This window comes from Lemur catta, chromosome 18, assembly GCF_020740605.2.
Source record: "Lemur catta isolate mLemCat1 chromosome 18, mLemCat1.pri, whole genome shotgun sequence".
In the NCBI taxonomy this organism is placed as follows: Eukaryota; Metazoa; Chordata; class Mammalia; order Primates; family Lemuridae; genus Lemur; species Lemur catta.
In genome coordinates this window covers 34,267,890-34,286,309 of record NC_059145.1, presented here as the reverse complement: position 1 = coordinate 34,286,309, position 18,420 = coordinate 34,267,890, and the positions used below count along the sequence as shown (strand labels likewise).

Genomic DNA, 18,420 nt, shown 5'->3' with positions numbered 1-18,420 from the left:
TTTTGTTTTGAGAATAAACACCCTCTTGGATTCCACACTTTCCAGGCCAACCCCTTCAGCCTTTATTGATGGTTCCATCTCTCCCCTGTGCCCTCACCTTCTGAGGGGACATTTTTCTTTCATTCTTTTGGTGTTTGGCTGACAAAGGTAGAGCCAGGTCTGAGGGGAAGGGAGGGGAGGGGAGGGGAAGGAGGGGAGGGTAGACAAGGTAGGAGAGGACGAGGCTGTGCTTCTCTATCTGAACCTGCTTTTCATCTCTCTTTGTCTTGCCAGGACCTGGCTTCTTATCTACAATGACAAAGTATAATTTTTTCAACAGCTAGAATGAGAAATGACTAAATCACCTTGGATCAGATTACTGAAGGGATAGAAGCTCGTTTATCTAAAAACCAAACCAAATAGGTGTAGACACCTAGGTAGTTAAATCCCAGTAGCTCCAGGGAGTAAAGGCAGCAGAAAGCCCCCACCCAGATCTGCTGAAAGAATCTCCCTTCACCCGGCCACCTCTGGTAACTGATATCCTCCCGTTACAGGGTCGTTCCTTGCACTATTGCGGCTGTTAAAATGCATATAGGAATAATAGTACCTTACATTTGCATAGGATGATGGGGTGTTTGAAGGTTTTTCCTATCTTTCTCCCTTCCCTCATTCTAATCAATTCTACGAGCACCCACTGTGTGCCAGCTGCTGGACAACATGCTGCTGCTACGATAGCCAGCAAGAAAGATGCGACATCCTGCACTATACGAGGGCACAATGACAGGTTAATCGACCAGATCTGGGACTACACTCCATATCCTTGACTCCTGATCCTGTGCTCCTTCCATTCAACTGCCTGTCACACAAATGTCTGGGTAGGATGAGACATTGTGCCCTGGTGTTGTCCTCACCTTGGTGCAAATCAATCCATTGGTTCATTTCTATGTGACAATCATCTGAGAACAAGGCTGGGCCTGGAGGTGGGGAGGGAGGCCCCCTGGGTGCTGGGAGCACTGCAGGGCCATCTGGGGGTGCATAGAAGATCCTGGGGGGAGGGCCCAGGGTGAGAACAGCATGGGAGGATTCACAAACACACAACTTCTCCCCTCACGGTGCTCCTTGGCAAGTCTTCTAATCATCACTGGTTAAACTCTCTCCCAAGCTCCTTATTTCTCCAAAATATCTCTCACTTTCATCGGAGACCTCATTTTCTTTTACAAGAAAGTCAAGGGCATCCAGCATGAGCCTCATTGATTATAATTTCCCCCATCTAGTGCTATGCTTGTCTTCTCACTTTTCCACCTGGGGATGTGGCAGGTGCTTTATGGGCCAATGAACTCCTCATTCCAGCACTCCCAAACATCTGAGTCCTCTTGCTTTTGTGTCTGTGTACTCAGCTTCCTCTGGCTCCCTCCTCTTGGTCTACAAAGAGGACCCATTCTCCCCTATCTACAAAAAGTCTTTCCACTCTTCAACCTCCTCTTTCTCCTTCTTCAATATCTGTGACCTCCACCCCTTCATCTCCCAGTACTCCTCACCTCTCCTTCTTTCAACATGCCAGTGATTTTGTGTCAGATGCCAACAATGAACTTTCAGTGCCAGAAGTTATGGTCTTGCCTAGCCTTCCTCATCCTCACCCTCATCGTCATACTCAAACCTGCTTACCTTCCTCCTCTACATGGAACTGCCTCTCCTCTGCTTCTGTGACTCTACACTCAGGTTCTGCCCCAACATTGGCCTCTTTTTTCTCCTCCAGCACCTTTTCTGAGTTCCTATTTATGTATCCAAATGGCCACAGAAAGAGAAAGTAGCAAAGAGATGACAGAGAAGTGTTCAAGTAGAGAGAGAAGGTCTCCAAAATGTCCAATGTCCAGAAGCCAAGGAATGAGCAAGTTTTAGGATGGAGATCGATGTCAACAGGATTAAATGGCTCACAGTAACACTTCTTAGTTTTTTCTAAGAGAAATCTAGTCCTGAAAACACAGTTGCCTGAATGAACTGGGTTTTTGTGGCTTTCTATCTATAATTGAATTTTGCTAAGAAAGATCCTCCTGGTGACTGGAAGTGCCCAAATAGAGTCAGCGGGACTGTAGATCAGGTACTTATAGATAATTCTATTTTTTCTCAAGTTCTTTGATTACATGATTACCTCTCCCAGCCTTTTTCAAACACCCAGCTATCACCACCACCACTGTCATCTTCATCACCATTATCATCATCACCATCAACATTTTATCACTGCCGCTACTACCATCATCATCCTCATCTTCCTCATCACCATTATTCCCACCACCACCTCTGTCATCATCATCATCACCACCAAATGTCAGTGAATGGTCCTCTACTATGGACCAGATTCTGTGCTGAGCACTTCACATATAGTATCTCACTTAATGTTTATATCAACTGTGAAAAGTCAGCTTATTAGTTCAGTTTTATCAGTGAGAAAACCAAAACTCAGAAAGGTTTATTAACTTGTTCCTGATTACACAGTTAGTATGTTCTGGAACCAGAATTCAAATGCTGATCCACTGGGCTCAGAGACTTTGCTTCCCCATGCCAGGCTGCCTCTCTTGAAACATGGAAGCAGACAAACCTGCCAATGACATATTCAACAAGCTATTACAGAAGAGGAAGGCCCTTCTAAAAACAAGCAAGAAATCTTGCTATAAATTGCAAACATGTTGATGCCAGGAAACTTAACATCCCCAGCTCTGGTCGTATTAAGACAAGGCAATCTTTCAGCACACACATTTTCTAGCTTGTTAAATTGAGACGACGCCACATTTGTTCATCAACAATTTGGCATCTTCTGGAAAAATGTTGAAAATCTAATGCAATGATTAGAAGATAAAAGTCTTCTCTTTTCTTATTTGCTTGGAAAGACCCAGCAGTTTAAAATGTTTTCTCTAGTAATATACACAAGAGAGTTTATTAATCCAAAATCAAGATATCTGTTTAAATGTCAACCAAAAGATTGAGGTCAAAAAGACATAGATATGACTTGCTTATCTTTAACAGGAGACACTGAAACTAAATAGTGGTTTAATAGCTTCTCCCCAACATTTTGTCTCCTAATGGACTCTGCAGGATTATTTTAGGTTGGAATTTTTCCTGTCCAGTACCAAAGCTCTTCAAAGACTCTATTCCCATCCTTTACCCTATTGGGAGATGGTAGGGGAGAGAGAGGGAGGTGAAAAAGCCCTCATGCAAATCCTTTTCCAAAAATCTTTGGCTGAACAAAGGCTTTCCCATTTAAGAGCAGGTGACAGAAAGATTTCTCCCATAGGCAGGACATTAAGACTCTCTGCAGAAGTAAACAAATCTGTTATGATGAAAGCCGGACATTCCTCAGAGCTAGGATCTAATGAAAATGTCAGCGTTTTATGCAGTTTAAAAACTGACAATTCAACAGTTTTACAGGAGCTATTTAACGTTTATCATCACTTACAAGAGCTCAAATGCAGACAAAGGGAAAAGCAATAGAAGAAACCAAGTGGCTTTTTGCTTAGAAGCTGCCATGTTATCCATAACCCATGAGAGTTTTACAGTTTGTCAATTACCAGACACCCTGAGCAACAGGGTGCAGGTCTTAGAAAAGGCAAGTTGGAAATCCACACTCCAAGATACAATCATTATAGTGACCGTGCTTTGCACTTTCATTTACACCTCACCCCATTAAAGAGCCAACCACTGGGGAACCAGGATACTAGAGAAAGCCCTTAAACCAACCTAAGGTGATGCATTAAGAGCTTCTGAGTATTTGCCAAATTCTGCTTTAGATACTATCTAAAGCACTAAGAAAAGAGAAATAGAATATGTAACTCCCAAACCAGTAGAGGGGAAAACAGAAAGAAATATAGACAGCACAGTCAATTCAAACAGGGCAGTAAAGGAAAGAAAAGAAAAAAACCATGATAAGAGAACACACAAAATAAGAAGACAGAATTAAGCCCACATAGATTAGTTATGATAAATACAAATAGCTTAAATTCACCCATTAAAAGACAGGGACGCCAGATTTTTCTTTTTTAAAAATTAAGCTTTATATTGCTCATAAAAATGGGCCAGTGACACACAAAGACTGAAAGTAAAAAGATGGAAAAAAATACACTCACATATATGAACCAAAACTATGTTGCTCCCAAGCAGTATTATCAGACAAAATAAAATTTAAAGGTAAAAGCATTAATAGGGATAAAGAGGATATTAATTAAAGATAAGAAGAACAACCCGCCAGGAGCTATAACATTAGATGATGAAATTCATACAGTTAAAAGTATATCCTAGATATAGATAAAATAAAAGTTGATAGGATTACTAAGAAATGATCAAATCCACAATCACCATGAGGATTTTCATTCTTATTTCTAAGAAATGGAGCAGTTAACAACTAAAACATTAATAGAGATTTAGAAGATTTCAGTTATATACTTTATAAGCTTCATCTAAAGAATACACTAAGAACATGCACCCAAAGAGAGAATTCTCTGCAAGTACACAAGGAGTATTTACGAAAAGTCGAACATGTGCTTGGCCATTAAACATTTCAACAAATCCCAAGAAGTGATAACATATACTTGACATATGAACTTCTATGTTAAAAGAATAATGATTTTAGAAACTTATACATCATGGCCCATCCATCCAGTTTCCACCCAGCCTAGAAAAAATAGTTCTCATTTTCCAAGGCTTGTCTTATTGTTACCTCCTCAGAAAAAACCTTCTCTGATCACCGTAGGCCCAGTAGCTCCTCTCATTCCCAAATACTTATTCTTTTATCACTCCATTGTATTTTCCTCATGCAATTTACCAGTCCCTGAAACCATCCTGTTTGTCCACTGGTTTACTGCCTCCCGCTGCCCAACCCTTTGAAATGTAAAGTATCTCAGTATCTAGCTCCTGGAATGGAGTCTGGTACAGTAGGAGCTGAAGCAACAACTGCTCATGTCAGCTTGACTTGGCAGCCTACAGTAGGGTCCTAGCCCCTCATAGAGATGCAGAACTCACACCTAGAACTGATCACACGACCTTAGGATTATTTGTGTTATAGTCTCAGTAAAAGATAGTAAGTTTGTCATCACATCTATAGGATGTAACAGATTCCAAAATAAATGGCTGTTGAATAGATGACTAAACTGTGACCTCCCCTGTGTACCAGAAGAAGCCTGACACCTTGAGAAACCACAGCACCTGCTTAAAGCCACATCTTGCTAAGGCAAGAGCCCAATCCTGACTGTGAGCATCACTCTGCTCCTCCAAGTGGCCTCCACGTCCCCTGTATCGCATCCTATGATGCGTGGAGGTTGCAAATAAGAACGGAGAAGACAATTTGCAAATGCCTTTTTCACCAAACTCGGTGTTTCTGTTACTATTATATAGATACTAGCCTTTGCCAAATCTATTAAGATTGACTCAATCATTTCTGGGCTGAGCACAGTGGATCATGCCTGGAATCCCAACATTTTGGGAGGCTGAGGTGGGAAGATCGCTTGAAGCCTGGAGTTTGAGACCCCCCTGGGTAATATAGCAAGACCCTGTCTCTATAAAAAATTTAAAAAATTAGCCAGGTGTGGTAGTATGTGCCTGTAGTCCCAGCTGCTCAGGAGCCTGAAGCAGAAGAATCACTTGAGCCCAGGAATTCAAGGTTAAAGTGACCTATGGCTGCACTCCAGCCTGGATGACAGAGCAAGACCCTGTCTCTTAAAGAAAAAAAAATCATTTCTTATAATAACTGCATGTCTGCATAAAGACTGTATTGTTTACATAAAGAAATAAAGGATAAAGCTTAAAATAATAGCTCAGTGACTCAAAATCAGCAGCGTGGCCATATTATCATCCCAATGGTTAAAGAAGGAGGGATCACCATGTGACATTTGACAAGTCACTTAGGGGCCTAAATCTCAATTTCCACATCTATGAAATGGTCATAATATTAGTGCTTACTTCATAGTTGCTATGAAGACTAATTAGATTCCTCCATTAAAGCACTGAACATAGTATATGTCCCAATGAGCTTGATAAGTGTCACCAAGATTTCAGACCCTTGCATATTTACCTTGATCACTTTGCACTGGTCTGCAAGTTTTGCTCAAGAACTGGTTCTTGATAATCTGCCTCATAGAGCCCTTTTGGAGAGGTACCCTTGTTATGGAATGAGTCTTAATGTTCCTTTGAACCTGATTAAATACATTCCTCGCTGTTAAAGTGGAGCTAGAAAAATCCCGGCCAATGCCAGATGTGTTTGCTGAATGGCCTTTCACTGAAGATTTCAGGAAGATGGGGCAGCTACAGGGCCAGCCAAGATGACAGCATTGATTAGCAAAGGGGCAGACTGTCTGGGGACATTCTTCTTTGACCTAACCCTCCTTCCTCAGAAGGAATTCTTCCAGAATAGAAAGTTTCCACTGTAAACATCTGCTTGCCAGATCTGTCCCAACACAGAAGCCACTGGTGAGAGCCATCAGGCATTAAGGACTCTCCCTTGGATTGGCAGCTCTTGAAGAAGGGCACAACCAACCTTTGAATTTATCATGGAAGACAGGAGCAGCACGAGTTTGACAGGGACTCCCTTTTAAACATCAAAAAATTCTGCAGACTCCTCCACCCTGTGTGACTTTGTTTCTCTTCAAATAAATAGCTGTTGAATAAACGACTAAACTGTGACATCCCCTGTGTACCAGAAGCCTGACACCTTGAGAAGCCATATCACTTGCTTAAAGCCACCTCTTGCTAAGGAAAGAGCCTGATTCCTGACTGTGACCACTACTCTGTTCCTCTCAGTGTGCTCCACATCTCCTCAGTGTTAGGTAAGAAATTCTCGGTTGGCATATTCACACTCAAGAGGTATGAGATTTTGATTAGGTTGATGAGAATGACAATCTGATCTATCAAATTATTTATTTTGCACCTCAGGGTTGATCTTAAAGTGGAGCCTTGGGGATAAAAAGGGCTTTTTCCTGGTGGAAGACCCAAGTTCTACTCCCACCTTCACGAGGACCCAACAATGTAACCTTTGACAAATCCTATCCCTCTCAGGGCCTCAGTTTCCCCATCAGTGAAAAAGCTCACATGGGGCCCTGAGGCAGAGGACTATAGCCAGAATGGAAAATGGAAAAGGATTTCTACCATCTACCACCCAATAAATATGCAGTCATGGAGTTACAACCAACATTAGAAGCAGCCAAGAGCTGGATCACTGCTGTAGAAAATATCATCAATGAAATAAACTGTAATCTTGTGAGGTTATCTCCGAATGCAGAGATGTAATAATCTGTGAGGAACAAGAAGGGATGGATGTGGGCATTACACAGGGCGAACCTGAGGATAACAGATGCTCCAGAAGAAAAGGCCAAAACTAAGAAAAGCAGCAACAATATTATGCAGATGGAAAACATATGCAGCAGGTTAAAAAGGGCTGAGTGAATACCAGAAAAATGTTATGGAGACAAACACTGGAAATAGTCTCGCAAAATGACTGACTTGTTGATGTAAAGAAAAAACCAATCCGTAAGGATCTAATAAGAAAATAACGGGCTGCCACACGTCAGGTGGGCCCCGGGAACCTGTACCCACAGAGATGCCTCTTTTGACACATATGCTCTGCTCTAATTCCACGTTTATGACAGTGGTTTGTGATAATCAAGACCACTTCAGGAAGAGAAAGAGAGGCCTAGAAGAGCACTGACGGGGCAGAACACTTGCCCCAGAGAGCAGGTGAGCTGTGCACATGCCACAGTGCAGGTGCTCTGAAGCTGTTTGTGTGGACATGGCCTTAGAGCCTCACCCCAGAGCGATTAACTCAGAATCCCTAAGGTAGGGTCTGGGCAAGAGCCCATGTGGTTCCTATGGACAGCCTGGGTGGTGAACCACTGATGCTACTCCTACAGGCCCTGCCACGTGGCATCTGGACAGGAAGCTGGGGAAGAAGACCTGGGAACCATTCATTCTTGCTGCTGGCCACAGCCAGCCCCACCACCAGGCCCTCTGCTGCAGGTCCAAATCAGGGTCCCACACTCTGCTGCCCGGGACCAGGATGGTGATTCGACGGAGGGATGTGTGCTGGGTGTGAGCAAGGCCAACACTAGTGACCAGGGAACTGGAAAGGGCTGGCTGGGAGGAAGGGATTGCTGGGGGAATCTCGTGGGAATACAGCCTGGTGTAGGCAGATCATGTGATTTTTCCCCCAAATCCAGAAAGCCAGAATTGTACGTTATATTTTCAGGTTTTTGGAACCCTGTGTGGGCCAAACAAAGTGCCATCTAGGCAGAATTGACTTGCAGGCTCAGTTTAGGACCCCAGGCTCAAATTCTTCACATCTGCAGAAGTTGCCCTTTTGTTTCAATCAAAGAAGTCCCCCTTTTTAAAAAACAGGCTAGGTCTTGAAGCAAGGAGAAACCTAGGTGCTGCAAATGACTATCTTCATTAATTTGTTAATGTTTTTTAAAAGCTACTCAGACCGCCCTGAAGTTCAACTGCTCCCTGTCACTTCGTGTTTGCCTTGGTTGTGTGCAAACACCCAGCAAGCTGTCCTGAGGCTCTCTAAAATGTCAGAGCTCAGGAAACGAGTGCTTCCCGCCTATGAGAGAGTCCTGCCCCTCTGAAGAGAAGCAGACACACTCAGAGCCTAGTACCCTGGACTATCACTCCTAAAGGACAGGAGAAGGATGAAGAGCTGGGGCTTCTGGAAAAGTCATCGGGACAGGAACACAAAGGGACTGAAGCCAGAGTTAGTGATCCACTTCCTCTATGGTAACCAGCATCGACTGTGAACTGTACCACCTACAGTTAAATCAAGGAATCAGGCATCTCTTTTATTTCACATTTCTGAAGTTGAGCCTCAGCATTGCAAAGGCATTTGGAGTTGCAGAATCTCATCCTTCAATTGTCAACAATGTCTAAGTGCCAGATCTGTGCAAAGTCAGAGTGGGAGAGACCAAGAAAAAGAACAGACAGGGAACCTGCCCTCAAACTGTGGCCTGGCTAGAAGGACAGGTGAGACATGGGTGGAGATGCCTCTGGGTCGAGAAGGCAGCGGGAGAAGGCAGTTCCTCACACCTAGAGCTGCCGGCCACAGCCAGGAAGATTCTCTGAAGGTACTCACAACCCTTCCATAAAAGCCATGTAAGCATCCTCCAGTGGACGGTCGATGTCCCCTGCAGGCAGCTCAGCTGTCAAGGATGAGGTATGTCAGAGAGAGGCACCAGAAGAGTTGGAGGAACCAAGAAAAGGACCAGAAATAGGCGCCAAGGTGCTAATGTCACACTTGGACACAGTGCATCTACTGCTTGGACATCTCCGTCTCTGCCACGGGCGTCCACCCTGCAGCAGCGTAGCTCAGAAGGTTCTCTGCTGGGATGGCCTCTGTGGGCAGAATCCTAGCTACTGCAGGAGGTCATGCCAGCTCCCTGGGGACACTCTCCCTTGCCCCCCTCCCACACCACCAACCTAGACACATACCCCAGTGAACACGTGGTCATCTTTCAGTTCACAGTCTCAACCTCGTGTCCTTCCCTGCCAAGCCCAGAGAGAGCCTGTCTCCCTATTCTCTGCTCTCCTAGCTCTCTGTGCTTATCCTTCAGAGTGTGTTTCAAAGTGTGAAAATGTGGTTATTTGCCAAAGCCTGCCTGGTGTCTGTTTTATCCACACCCACGAGGGCAGATTAGCTTCTCTTAGCAATAGGAAGGGCTCCCTCATATATCGAGGAACTTAAGATAGTGAGAAGACTTTCCACCTCTTCCCTGGAAGATCTTTACAAGCTAAGGGGAAGCTCAGAGGCCCCACGGGGCACTTCCCCCTCCCCCACCCCACCACTCTGTCCTCTGCAGAAGATTTCGAATGGGAGGCTTCCTAATGAGCAAATAAAGTCCAAAACCAGAGGTGCTATGGTGATAAAATAATAGCCTGTTAATGTGAAAGGTAGAGCTGGGGATAGTCAAAACAAAACAAGACACAAAACCAAAAAACCATCGACCTTGTTCTTGGACCCAGAAATCCTAAATCTTTAGGAAACCCTTTGCCTCAAATCCAATTCATTTTTTTTAAACACATCATATTTAAAATATGTATTTCCCCCTTTCTTACTGTGAAGAGCATCCTGAGATATACTTTCACATTCCATAAAAATCCAAACAGCTGCTTTGTTCCCAAATCACATAGTACATTTAATATCCCAAAGATCAAAATTGGCATTCACAGACAATTTTATGAAAAGACAAAAAACCCAACCAATATGGTCACCATCTTTCCTAGAACACAACGAAGACAGTAGGAATCATTTATTGGCTCCATCAATATTCCGGTGTAACACAGAGGATTTTACACTCCACATCTGGTCTCTCCAGCCATGTTTATTCAGTTCCTACTGTGCTTGCCAGACTGAATTTCAGAGAGGGAAATTAATAAAAAATACACGACACTAAGATGAAACTAAACTACTTTAATATTTCCTTAATGACTCACCAAATCCTTTCAGACTTTGTTATGCTACGAGACGAGGCCACTAATATTATGATATTAACATATCATATATCAGTGTATGTAAATATCAATATATTATTACATTAACCAGTGGAGACAGTGATTTAGAAATATTTTATCATATGAAAAGAAATACATTAGTGTCCAAACCTATTCTTTAAACTTCACAATTCTCTCTACCGCCTTCCCTTTTCTGGACATTCCTGCTGATATCACACAAGATCGCAAAGGCCAGTGCCACCTGGCAGGGCACTGGGGGAGGGAGAGAACAGCAGGTGATGTGGCTGGGAAGGTGGGCCAGGGACAGAGCATGCCAGCCCTTGTGGGCCTCAGCCAACCATTTATATTCATGACAAGTACAAAGGCAACTGCCTGGAGAGGGTTAGGAAGTGAGTGTATGATGTGATTTACAATTTATAAAGATCACTCTGCTAAACTATCTGATGAATTTGTGCCTTATGAGGAGATCCTAAGCTCCTGGATGGCAGGACTACACGAAGTTGCTCTTTTACTACCCCCACAATTGTGTACTCGCAGTTAATTAAACCAGTGGCTCTCAAAATCTTGTGTGTACCAGAATTAATCACACACAGGCTCATTCAAATACATCTTGCTGGATCCCACATGATTCAGTAGGTCTGGGTGAGGTCTGAGAATTGACATTTTTAAGAAGTTCCCAGGTGATACTAGGATTCGGGTTGCTGGTCCAGGTACTGCACTTAGAGAACCAATGTTTAAATCTGTTTGCTGAATAAATCAATCGGTGAAGGGATGTAAAAATGTTTTTAAAGCAAAACAATAGAAATAATCAGTGGTTTGAGTTTGACCTAAAATGCAATCATTTATTCTCATTTTTGTTTTTCTTTTTTAAATTATCCTCTTCACTACATTATGTGATGATAACAAAAGGACTAACCCATTGCATGCAGAAGCACTCTGGAAGGAAATAGATCATTGTGATTAGACAAGATGAGACACTTCAGAGACTGTATTGCCGAGTTTAATTAGAAATTAAATGTCATTCAAAGACTTTTTTTTTTTTTTTGGTAAAAGTATGTGATTTATTTGTGTAGGCAGTTATTACCTGCCTAAATCCACAAAGGATATGAGGTGGTGGTAAGGCATCCCTTGGTGCTATTCCAAAACCGAAAATTAAACTAAAACTTCCTTAGAACTCAGGAATAAGGCTCACCATGGCCCATTGCTATTTGGTTCAAAGTGCACAATGTTGATGAACACATCTGCTACAAAACAAAGTGGATTTAAACTCTCTTCTTAGAAGGAACCCCCAAAGATTCCAATTTAGGCGCTTATTATGCCAAAGCAGAAATGCAACTCAAGAATGCTAAGTCAGTAGAGACTCAGAACCAACACAGGAAGAATACACTTCAGACCTAGGAGAGTTGAGAGCAGATGGCTATGCAAGAAGCACATGGCCAATGCCCTGTGGTCTCTGCGGGTTTATTCTGTTCCACACAAGTGAGGCTGTGGTTTTCACGTTCAAACGTCCATCTACCTAGAAATCATTATTGCAGGCCAGTCAACAACAGACAGTTCAAACTCAGGGACAGCTTGGGGTTTGAGGGTTCAGTAGGAAGCTGTCTTGCCTGAGGCCTGCAAGATCATAGGTTCATGTTCTGCTTGGGGAAGAGGCTGGTTTGGCATGTCCAGGACTGCACCGGGCTAGTGAAATCTCATCTATTCAGGATCTCAGGGTCTAAGAAGTTCACTGGGTTGGAGAATGGAGGGGATTCAAAACATCAGAAACCACAGACTCAAAACAAGTAAGGCTGTTGAAAATCATAGGCCTTGAAAAGCAAATAATAAATACAATAGTTATTAATTAGCAACCAATGAATGACCCTCTTCTCTGTCCAGGTAGCAAGATACAAACCACACCGTGTATGGCCACCATGAGGCCTACACAGCAACTGACATCATGTGGATGATAAACTTGAATTCTTGCCCTGTGATGGGTAGGAATCACGGAACACTCTGGCTATGAATTAAGTACAACCATAGCAACCTCTATACTCTAGCAAAAAATAAAGCACATATAAGACCCCCAATCCAAGGTCATTATGCAGAGTCTCTCTGAAACCCAGCACCCCACGGCATTTGCAGTTACCCACCTCCAAAAGGGTAAAAGTAAACATAGGACCTGCTCTGGTGTTAAACTGCCACCGGATCCTCCCTGCTGTCTCCCTCCTCCTCTTCTTCTTTACAGACAGGTAAAGTTGGATCTCTTGAAGGAACTGGGGGCTCCCACTCTAGGCAAAGGTTGGACAGGTGATCAATGTACAGCATGAGATTTGGCTGTGCCTACGTGCCTCCGACAGAGCTGGATCATCTGGGGCAATGAAAATTATAAGCAACAAGAAAGCAGTATTAACAGCAAGGGTAGCACACACCACAGTTCCCTAGGACACCCAGCAACCATTCCTTTCCACATTCAGTCATTCCGCACACACTCATTAAGCACTGTGCCAGGCTCTGGAGGGGTAGTAGTCACAAACAGAACACAGGCCCTGTCCTCACGGAGCATATGGGCTACTTGGGAGAAAGACAATAAGACGAGCAATCATCGGACAGCGGGTAAGGAAACCTGGAGGGGACCATGGAGCACACAGCCAAGGCAGCCAACCCAGACTTGGGGTGAGGGGCGGTGGAGAGGTCAGGGAAGGCTTCCTGGAAGAAGTGACATGTAACACTGAGCCTGGAGGACCCGTGGAGTTAGCCATTGATGACTGGGGTAGGTGAGCACATGCAAGATTCCTGGGACAGAGAGCCGAAAGCCCTTTGTTTGCAGCCATTCTCCAGCCCGTAATCCTACACCCAACTGGAACACTCGGATTTGGAGTCTGCAGCCCTTATCACAGGAGGACCTGTGCTTCTCCAATGCCCAGAATCCAGCTGCATTTCAACCTCTTCCAGTGGGATCTCAGGAAAGGAAAGAACTTAGAAAATAGTTTTTTGTTGTTTTTTTTTTCTATAAGAAAAGAGAAAAAAACAATAATACAGAGTTGAATTGCTATAGAACAGACCCAACTGCAGCAACCTGTTTTCTGCACACCAGCGTCAAGGGGAAGTGAGAGGTCCTCCTCATCAGGTTGTGGAAACAGACAAGAAGGTGGGCCCCCATTTCATACCATGACATAGGAGCCCACTTTGCCCTTTCCTTTCTTCCAAGTCCCTGGGAAACTGTAGAAGGAGCACTTATTTTACCCTTCATGTTTTTGATGTCAAAAATGCTATCTCAGATAAGATACCTGCCACTTGTCTTATGCAACTAAGGGAAACCAGATAGCGTATGAAGCCAATCTTGTCAGGGGCCTTCATATGGGGGAAAAAAACAAAAGCAAAACCAACCAACCCACCAACCAAATAAACAAACAAAAAGCCTGTGAAAGTCCCAGTAACTTGAGTGTTGCTCAGGGTTCTAGCTGCCTTTGCGTTATGAAAGAGACCATTGTAGGGAACGGTTTAAGACCGGCAATAAGTATGTGGTCATTTACCAAAAACGCACAGTCCAAAGTAGCTTTCTGTTTTAATATTATCATATAATTCAAGTCCTGCAAACAACATCCCTGATTGAAATAAAAAAGGAACAAAACCCTCCACTTCTAAGAAGCAGAGCAGGCAGCTATTTTAGAGACAAAGAAAGGATGTCTTCTTAACCTATGACAACACAAATTTGTTTAGGTTTTCCCTGCACTAAGTAAGTAAGCAATTAGGTTTTTTTACAATAAAAATATCCCCGTGCATGTGCAAACACCAGAGGCGATCATATAATTACCCTGCCCAATCAGATTCAATTGCTGACAGTTGAGTTCCCACTGCTCATTAACTTCAGCTCGAGGAGAGGTCTTTACGGAAGCCCTTTCCATCTCTTGACAAAGGTTCCTATGATGCGGTGAGCAGCCCTGGCACTACCTCATGCGGGGATAATCATCCCCAAATCACCAGGGCCAAGGCCAGTCTACCCTGGCTTCCCTCTGAGAAAATATAAAGAGAAATTCGAAGACACGTCGGCTTAAAGACCCTTGCTTCATTTGGGGATCTCACTTCTAAATATAATAGTAACCTTTCACCCCCACACTTTAAGTGCCGTAATTACATAATTAAAACCAATTATGTCATTTAACAGAGACTTTTTCAAGATACACAGCAAGCCAATTACCTCAATCATTGACCTCAGAAGATTTCCCACACTGACTTGCAACAATAGGGATTGGGATAAATTTAGACACTGGCTTCCGAAGCCGGGCATGGACTAGCTGGGTGGGTCGTAGCTGGTCTAGATACTTCAGGACTCTAGAAGCTGAACTGAATGCACTGGCATCTAACAACACCATCACTACCTGTTTGCACAATCCTTCCCATATCCCAAGATAATGGCTTGATTTTTCAAAACCTCTCCAATAGTATTATTCCTTCCATGTTGCAGACAAGAAAAAGGAGGCAGGGAGAGTTATGAAGTTATCTGAAGTTAGGCAGCTAGCTAATGGCAATGCTAGGCAAGGATTTGAGCCTCCCACTGCAGAATCCCAGGCCTCTTAGTAGCAAGTTGTGTGAGAAAGTGAGAGTGTGTGTGTTTATTCTATTGGGCATCCACTCCCCCATTTTGACTATCTCTTCCCAATTTCCCTTTTTGGCAACACACCTGCCCCACTTTCTGCCCACTGCGCACCACACCAGGTTCCACTCCAGCTCCGGGTGTGCCATAAACCTGGGCCACAGCCAATCAGCTCCTAGCATTCCCCTAGCCACAGCATTGGTTCAGGGATGAGCACATGATTCAATCCAATGAGACACACTGCGACCCTGCTGAGGCTCTGAGAACTCTTGGTAGCTGCTCTTGGCCGAGCAGCCATCTTACTACCACCACAGGAGTGAGGGGGAGAGGAGCCGGGAGCTACCGAGAGAGAAACTGGTTCTAGGAAGCAGCCCCCTGCATCCCTTCCCGCCAAGAGTAGGGGCACTGAAAACATGGGTTAGATCAACAGCACCCCGGAGAAAACACGAAGAGCACCGCCACCTGCAGCGTGGGCAGGCTTGATTACAGGAGGGACTCAATGCACCGAGGCCCCAAGCAGCAGTCCGGCCTCCTGTTCGCAATACAGTTAAGGGCCTCCAAGAGTTATTTAAAGAACATACCATTTTATGGGCAGGAGGAAGCACTTTAATCTGCAAAATGATTTTTATCACAAACTAAACATCCTCGTAGCGTTTTGGTCCCCTGCTTTTGTTGAAGTTGTCTCTCCTTGGAGCGGAGACAGCTGTTGGAGCTCTGAAGATCTGCCTCGACCCTGCACTTTGCCCTGCCCGCTGGTACCCTGGTGCGCTCCAATTCCTGGATGCATGTGGGATGCAAGAACTCAGGACACTCGTACTCATCAAAAGGGAGCATTCTCTTTTATTTTTTCTCAGACCTTCAAGAAAGACATAAAAAAAAAAAAAAAAAACCAAAACTCCAGCAAGAACTCCTCTAATGCAGGGTTTTCTTTCAACCTTGGCACTAATGAAGTTTGGGGCCAGATAATTCTTTGTTGTCAGAACTGCCTTGTGCATTGTAAGATACCCAGCAGCATCCCTGACCTCTACCCACGAGATGCCAGTAGCACTCCTCTCCTCAATTTGGGACAACCAAATTTGTCTGCAGACATTGACAAATGTCTAGGGATGGGGACCAAGATCACCCCCACCTTGAGAACCATTGCTTTAATTGAACATTTGAGGTATTTATTGGATTTTCCACACAGCATCTTTAAAAACATAATTCCTTGTAGTAGTATGGTGTGAGAGTGAGGGAGCCATCACCCTTTTTATAACTTTACAAGAGCCATGTAAAATATCCCCTGAAGGGAACTAACTTACAAAAACCCAGGATAGTGATACTGCTATCTATCAGGGTAAGGAAGTCACATAAGACTTGCTGAATCCGTTAAGAGTCAGAGTGGGGAAAGAAGGTATCAAATAGAAATTATTCTACCTAAAGACCAGTAAGAGGAAAGGGATGTAGAGGAGAAAATTAGAAACAAAGGCATCTATACTCTGTAAGTTCTGACATAGGCATTTGGCACCTTACTTCCACAGGAAAGAAAAGGGAAGCTTAAGATTACTGTTGGGTTTCCTTGATTTAAAACCAAAAGCCAAAAGTGTGGAAGAGGCTGGACTCAACAGAAATGATCCATCCAACAAAGGACTAGAACTCACTCACTCTAGAAAAGAAAAAAAAAAAAAAAAAGCTAAAAATGGTAAAGCCTCACTTATTTGGACAAATGTGGGAGAAGACATTTAAAATAAGCAAAATTGATGGACTTGTAGAATATTTTTCAAGGAAAGGTATTTATCTGCTTTCAAATGCCAGTAGTTACTATGAGTGGGCTAGCAGAGGTCTCTCCTTCGGGATTGATTTGAATGAGAGGATATGATAGAATCATTGAATTAATATATACACTGTTAGGCGGGGAAGAAGGGCTTTGAATTAGTTTGTCCTCTCCATCTGCTAATTAGTTGTATCTTCATACAGGCAGCTTCCTGAGACTAGCCCAGGAATTCCAGAATAGCGTGGTTCCAACGAGGCTTTGCTTCAGGGCACAGACTTCTAAGCACCTCAAGGTACTGAGAATTCTCATCAAGTCAGTAAGGAGAACCAGGTTGGTTTGTATGTGAAGACTGGGCTTTCTTAGGGCTTCAACTACGTGAAAATATTTGGATTCTAGCAGTTTTTCTCTCTCTAGAAGTTCTAATGCCTCAGGGGAGGATGGAGAGGTATATTAGGGACTTCAGATGACCAGAGCTGGGCCACAACTGCTACCTGGGTTCCAAGGCAGCCTCCCCCTCCCGCTATCAGCAGGTCCCGGCTGTGCTGTGCTGCCCCGAATCTCCCACTGCCCCCACTTCTCCCTTTCCGCCAGAGAAATCTGACTGCTTAGGCAGCCACCCAGTCTCAAAAGGAGAAGGAGCAAGAATGAAGTTGTCTCTGAGCAGCCTGGGTTCTTTTCCCATTGTTCTTTCAGGTATATTGCTTATTTTATTTTGGTAAAGAATTTAGAACACACAGTAATAGAAAAATAAAAGCACTTGTCTGGAGGTTCTAGCAGAGGTCCACAGTGTCTCTTTGGAACTGTATAAAGAACTGGCCTTTCTAGAGTTTAGTAATTAAATCTAGAGGAGCTAGTCCTCAAATCTTGATAAAAAATGAGGTTTTCAGAACACAGTCTTCCTGTGACTAAGCATCCCACCCCAGTACCTATCTACTGAAATCATCTGTCCCGGCCAAGAATACCTGCGTATGCCAACAGAGATAGAAGGGAATAACAGTCCACTTCCCAGTTCCCGCTGGCACTAAAGGCAGACAATGAGTCTTGTGTTTGGATGGAGGTGCCTCCTCATTGAGTCTACATGCTGGCATGTGAACATTTTGTTTGTACTACAGAAGTTAGTCAAGGTGGGAACATGTGCTGCGGTTTCTTAAAACAAACACACAAATAAAAAACAAAGCTTTGCATATACCATAAGATAGGTTCTGCCCTCCCCATGTCCTTTCAGCATGAAGTGGGGGAGAGACAGTCTCATTGGGGTGGCAGGTGTCACAAGAGGTCACCCTCATGGTCAACAACTGAAGAAGACTCCTCAAAACAGCAACCCTTTGCTTTCGCCAATGCTAAGCCTTACTCCCAACGTCAAGGAAAGGATTTTAACAGTGTGGAATTTCAGTTAAGGTAGGAGTTTGCATCTAGAGATGTCCTTCTTTATTTAGCAAATATTTATTCAGCATTTCCAGAAATTTTATGCAAAATTTGGTGTGCTTTATTTTGAGGAGCGGATTTATTGTCATTATATTCTCAAATTAGTTTGAACTTCAGAATAAAAAATTAAGCAACAGTTGGCAGAAAACTATCCCTTAATTTTTTAAACAGTTTTTCTGAGGTATAATTACATACCATTAAGGCCATT

At 43.6% G+C, this 18,420-nt stretch overlaps 1 long non-coding RNA gene across 1 annotated transcript in view; it reads right to left on the bottom strand.

Moving 5' to 3' along the window:
* The window catches only part of LOC123623162, a 94,521-nt gene extending 81,710 nt beyond the window's left edge, over nucleotides 1-12,811 (bottom strand). Inside the window, exon 1 of the long non-coding RNA XR_006729814.1 lies at nucleotides 12,591-12,811. This is a non-coding gene — a long non-coding RNA (uncharacterized LOC123623162). The remainder of the gene's footprint in view (nucleotides 1-12,590) is intronic.
* Nucleotides 12,812-18,420: the final 5,609 nt, after the last annotated feature.